The following is a 6,528-nucleotide window of genomic DNA, read 5'->3' on the forward strand; positions in this document are numbered from 1 at the left end:
TTGAACATCTAAACCAGCTGAACAAATCAAGGTAGAACCTAGTGTTGCTATGGTTAAAGATCTCTTGGTTGAAAATTTAGATGGGCATGTTATTTACTTCTGTGATGAAGCTGCTAGAATTGCCAAACCTGATGAAAAAGATAAACATAGACCTGTTGTTGGCATGTCTGTTGTCTCAGTTAAGATAGGAGATCACTGTTATCATGGTTTATGCGAAATAGGTGCTAGCGTGAGTGCTATTCCTTTTACCTTATATCAAGAAATTATGAATGACATAGCACCCACTGAGATAGAAGACATAGATGTTACTATTAAACTTGCTAATAGAGACACAATCACACCACTCGGGATTGTTAGATATGTTAAAGTCTTGTGTGGAAAAATAAAATACCCTACTGATTTTCTTGTTCTTGGTTCCCCACAAGATGACTTTTATCCCATTATCTTTGGTAGACCTGTAGCGATCCGACCTCAGACGGTCAAATCTCTGTGCATAATTGTCATCCCTGGATCGGTAATGCTGACACACACAGTGTCATCCCTGCGGTGGTCAACTCCCTTCCAATCCTGCGTAGCCAGTCATCAGCAACTATCGGCTCGGTGCTACTGGAAAACACTGGTGGTTGCAACCTCAGAAAATGGGCTAAGTTGTCAACCGGAGGTGGTGGAGGTGGTTTGTTGTTGTTGTTGTTGTTGTTGTTGTTGTTGTTGTTGTTGTTGCCTTGGTTCTGGACTAGTAGCTGCATCAAGGCATTCTATTGCTGGATCAACTGAGTGAGCTCCGGTGGGAAGACAAATCCGGAACACGTCTCGGAGGCATCTGATGGGTTTAGAGGGAAGAGATTAGAATAGAATGAGGTCTAGTGAGAAAGCACTACCCATATGCACATGAGACAAACACATTCATATCACACGAATCAATTCAAACAAGGGCATACAATCGATCTAACTATCATTACAGTGCTCGGACTATTACTATATACATGGGGAAATACTACTGATGATATGGTGGACGACTAGAAATTTTGATCGGTGGAAGACTCCATGATATCCGCTCCAGCTTCGTCTTCGTAATCATCATCACTACTGTCAGGGTCGGAGTCGGTGTCGTCGATGATGATGTAGTCCTCGGGATGGTCGTCATCTCCTCCTGGCGCGTGGTCTCCCATGAATACTCCTAGCTTCCTCGTCAGGTTGTCATTCTTCTCCACTAGTATTGTGATTTCCTCCTCATATCCGTCACGTGTAGACTTGAGTTCCTCTTCACGCTCCATGTTCCTGGTCATCACTTTCTTCAGATCTATCATGCTTGCGCACATTTGGTTCTCCTAGCGACGAATGTGCTGGTTTAACTCCTGGATGAAAGCTGCAATGGACCTGTCCCTCCTGGTGCTGATCATCTCCCATTTCTCATCTCGGCGCCCACATATCTGGTAGATGGTGTCCTTAAGATCCTTGTGATAAACTTCGCCGATGCGTCCCATGGCGATGTGGGCTGCCATGCTCTTACCTAGACTCCAGGTTGGTGCATCAAAGGAAAACTCTATGAGTTCGGTAACTGGCGTGAATGTCCTTCCTGGAACTTGAACTCCAATCATCCAACACTCCTCTTCTGGTAAAGTGGCGGTGTAGGTCCCGGTGAAGCTTGGTATTCCGATGTTCAGGTACCTAGTGACTTCCTTCAAGTGTCGTCCAAAAGGTGTGTCTTCATCCGGTTGTGCAAACTTGTTCCTTGAGTCCGCCATCCTATAGAGTGGAAAATGGAGAGGAGTCAGAAATGAGTAGAGAAGAGTGACCTATGGATTATCTTAGTGGTCGTGTCCTACAATCAGCGTGTGCTCTGATACCATCTTGTAGCGATCCGACCTCAAACGGTCAAATCTCTGTGCATAAGTGTCATCCCTGGATCGGTAATGCTGACATAGACAGTACTTGAAGGATTTGTAACAGAGTGCAACCACACACTTATTACATCGAATGTCTCAAAATTAGAACTTATTACAATAATATGGCTTAAGGCCATCTAAATAAGATAACAGCAGAAGGCTTGGAAGATAAAGTGAGTCCATCAACTCCAATGGATAGCTGAGTGCACGACAACGAGCTTGCGCACCTTACTCTTCGTCTGAAAAGTCTGCAACATGATACGTTGCAGCCCGAAACGGGTCAGCACATGGAATATGCTAGCAATATAACACAGTAGGGCAATGAACAAGTAAATGCTATCACTACATGCATATATGGCTGGTGGAGGCTCTATGGTTATAATGTTTTTGCGAAAAGCCAATTTTTCCCTAATACAAAGGAATATATTTTATTTAACTATCATGGTAATTCATAAACATTGAGGATGGTAACCCCATCTCAATCCCAATTAAACAGTAATTAACAACCCAACAAATTAATTTAGAGTGATGAGATCAACATGATAATCCAAGAACCAGATACTCAAGATGTCCATAACCGGGGACACGACTAACCATGATTAGTTTGTACACTCTGCAGAGGTTTGCGCACTTTTCCACAAGAATCGATCTCCTCCGTTGGTTTTCTCGCACTACATGGTGTTTGAGAAACGGATGACCGAGACACAGACTTTCAGAAACATTAACTCTTTACTCTGGGTAGACAGTACCAACCAACATCCACTACATCTGCTAGCCTACCACTGAAAGAGGTCATGCAACCTACTCAACTATGCTAGAGCCCATAATATCTTGTGGCTGCACACGGAAGTTTCTAGCATGAATAATCTTATGATCCCTTTGAGCCTGGGTGGCGAACCAAAGGACAACACTGGTATATCCCTAGGTGCCCGCAACCAATCCACCCAGATGTGTATTTAAGTAGCCACCATAAGTTAACCATTAATTAACAATCTCACATATGTCATGGATCACTCAAACCAAACCACGTCTACGAGCATAGCATAGCAACCTAAGCATAACGTAGAAGTATCTCCAAGGGTTTGATAATAAAAGGGCAATAGGTTCTACCTCATCATCTACTTCCCAATACCCACATGTTAATCACATCCTAATCATGCAGTGTTTGAGGATTGTAACTAATGCATAAAAACTGGGTAATAAAGGGGTATGATCAATGTGTTACTTGCCTTGCTGACGATCCGCAAACCCTAGAGACTCGTAGTAGCACGCTTCGCACTCCGGGAATTCTATCGCAAACAAACAATAGCATAAATAAGCACTCAAGCGTAGATGCACGGGTAAAACTCAGATGAGAAAGTCAAATCTGAAAGTTCAACTGAAGAGCTTCGATTTGCAAAAAGAATCAATCGAATCGGAGCTACGGAACTGAAACTACGATCAAAAGAACTTTGAAATCAAATCTGCTTGAAACCAAATTTTAAATTGTCAAAACCATGTTCAAGTTGACTAACCAGAAAGAGGGGTTTGAGACAAAGATTTTGGCATTGGTTTCACTGGATTTGGACGAACGGTTAAAAAGTTGCGAGGGTTTGAAGATCAGGGGCTAATCCGCGATAAAAATAATCGCGGATAGGTCCCTGGCGAAAAAATAAAATAGAAAAAGAAAAATCTATCGGACGAAAGTCCGCTAACAGAGACTAACGAACGAAAACGTTCGTTAAAACAAATTAACGAACGAACGTTCGTAAATTAGAACTAACCGAAGAAAACCGGACTGATCTAATAAAATAAAAAACGATCTAGGGTTTATAAAAACCGAACGGTTTTATACCTAAACCGAAAAAAACCCGGCAGCGACGAGGTCAACAGCGACGACGGCGGGCGGTGCGGCGTCTCCGGTGGGCTATGGGTCGGCGCGGGGCTGCGGGGTGGCGCGGGGTAGTGCGGGCGGCGACGCGCGGGCGACGGCTGCTGCGGCGGCTTGCTGCGGCGGCGGTGGGTGGCGAGAAGGGGCCCGGGCGGCGGCTTTTAAAGCCCCCCCCCACGTGGTCTCCGACTTGGGAGAGGGGGCAGCGGCGGCGAGGCGGAGCCGCACTCCTTGTGGAGTCCGCCGGCGGCACGGCGCGGCGCGGAGGCGGGGCGGTGGCGCGAACGGGCGGGCTGGGCCTTCGGCCTAGTGCGGTCCGGGAAACTTTTTAAAAAAAAATCCACCAAAAGGAAAATCCTAAATAAAAATAATTTTTTTTCTTAAAAATGCCAAAAACAATTTTCACCGTCTAAACATAATATTTAGAACAAAGTGAACATTTTTCTGGCCTAAAAATGCAATTTTGAAAAATGCATATTTTTCAAATTCAAATAAAATACTAAGTAAAATCCAAATAAAATTATTTATTTGATTTTAATGTTTTTCCTCCAATATTTCTTTTATTTTTGAGAAGTCATTTTATCTCCGCTCTTTTATGTTTATATTGGAAATATTTTGGAGAGAAAAATTATTAAAACCAAAATGATCCTCTTTTCAATATTTGAGAAAAATTCAAATATGAAACTAAATGAAATCCCCAACTCTCTCCGTGGGTCCTTGAGTTGCTTAGAATTTCTAGGATAAAAACCAAAATGCAAATAAAATATGATATGCATATGATGACCTATGTGTTGAGGATATAGACCTTAGAGTCACCCGCCAGGAGGGGCCGGGTTACTCATATGGTCATTGCCAGAAGCCCGGCGCCAAGCTTAAAGACGGTGGGCCAAAGATGGGCTTAAGACCCGGATATGGCTTAAGGCCCGTAGTTATAATCATTATTATGGTAGAACTTGTAGTGTAAGGCAAGAATAGTTGAGAGTCCGAGCCGGATACTCTTATGAGCCGGCCGGGACTCTGAGAGCTGCAGGGCGTCAGCCTCCCTATATAAAGGGACGACCCGGCAGCAGTTTAAGGGCGACAACAATCTCATCGAGAGCCGGGCATAGCAGTTTAGCTCCCTGGTTATCGAAACCCTGATCAATACCACATCAAACTGGACGTAGGCGTTACCTTCACCGTAAGGGGCCGAACCAGTATAAACCCTCGTGTTCCTTTTCCCGCATTAACCCCTTCAAGCTTCCTAGCTGCGATGGTCCACGACTAAGTCCTAACTCAAGGACATCTGCCGTGACAATTCCACGACAGTTGGCGCCCACCGTGGGGCCAGCGCACGGTGGATTTGAGTTCTTGAAGGGCAGCTTCGAAGGGCTCAAGGGATACGCTGTGGGCCGGATGACCAAGAGTCGTCGCGGCAAGCTCTACATCGACGATGCAAACTGGGGCCCCGACGCCGGCTCAATTGAGTACGGGTACCGAGTCCCCTTCGGCGGAATTCATGTTTTCATTGGCAAGATTGGTGAGCCGAGCCCTGAGCCGGATCTCTGCGCCGATCTCATCGAGACGGCTCAGCGTGCACGACCCGCCCGGGCCCGGCCTGCCTTTAGGCGCGCGTTTGTGGGATGTATCCATGGAGGGCCCTCTGATCTGTCTGGGTCCGGTGATGAGGCGGCCGCCGGCTCTGACGGCGAGTCGGCCACCGATGAGTCAAACTCGTTGTATCAACTTCAAGATGGCAGGCTCATGGGTTGTTCCGATGGTGACAGTATTCCGGACCCGTTTGAGTCGCCAAGTCAGGTTGGAGTCTTTATGGCTGGCGCACAGCCTGTTTAGAACCCCGCTGCTGGAGCGGGAAACCAGGTGCCTTCTCCGGCTCAGGTACTGATGGATCTCACGGACAAGATGACGGCCCTGTTAAGCGCCACAGTTGACCCGGCGGATCAAGCTCAGCATGATGCGGAGGTGGCACAGTTAAAATTGGATCTAGTGAAAGCTAAGGAGGAGCTTGCAGCGGAAGGGATCAGGATGGCTGCAGAGAGGGCGGCTCTCGAGGCCCAAACTCAGTTGATCCAGGCGCGGTCCTTCCAGCTCACGATGGATCAGAATGCGTCCAATGAGGTCATGAGAAGGAGGCATCAAAAGACCCAATCTCGACTCCCTCCGGTTTACGATCCACGCAATCTCTTCAACACGCTACGTGCAGGGTCTAGTAACCCGCCAGGGGTCATAGTGCCCGGGTCTGGAACCCCTATTCAGCCAATGGTGATGGGGCCTCCCCAGGTGCCCCCTGCCCCGCCTCAGTACGTGCCAATACCCCCGGGTCATTATAATAACCCACTGGAGAACATGGTCGCTGCGGCAGCCCGGCTGGCGGCTCTCCCAGTCGACGGCGACTCTCCGATGGCTATTGAAACCCGCCGGGTCAGGGAACTCCTTCAGGCAGCACTGGCACAGCAAGAGGCGTACTCCTACAGCCGGGACAGGATCCACTCGACCCCTCGGCCAGGCCAGAGCCCGAGTTACAGCCGGCACATGGTCTCAGCAACCGGCTCAAGTAACGTCCGACGCCATGACCCGCCCCCTGGCCACGGCCCGGTTCATCATGGAGCCTTTCACGTAGCAGACCAGGACAGAGCACGGCAAGAGGCGGAGTAAGTGCCTCAATTGACGGCTTACCAGACCCCCCCGGCTTATCCGACGACTTCCGTCGACGTGGGTATCCCCACCAGGACTGGGGGCGTCCCTTGTTTAGTACCAGCTATCCGCAATGAG

The sequence above is a fragment of the Aegilops tauschii genome, chromosome 7 (assembly GCF_002575655.3).
Source record: "Aegilops tauschii subsp. strangulata cultivar AL8/78 chromosome 7, Aet v6.0, whole genome shotgun sequence".
Classification (NCBI taxonomy): Eukaryota; Viridiplantae; Streptophyta; class Magnoliopsida; order Poales; family Poaceae; genus Aegilops; species Aegilops tauschii.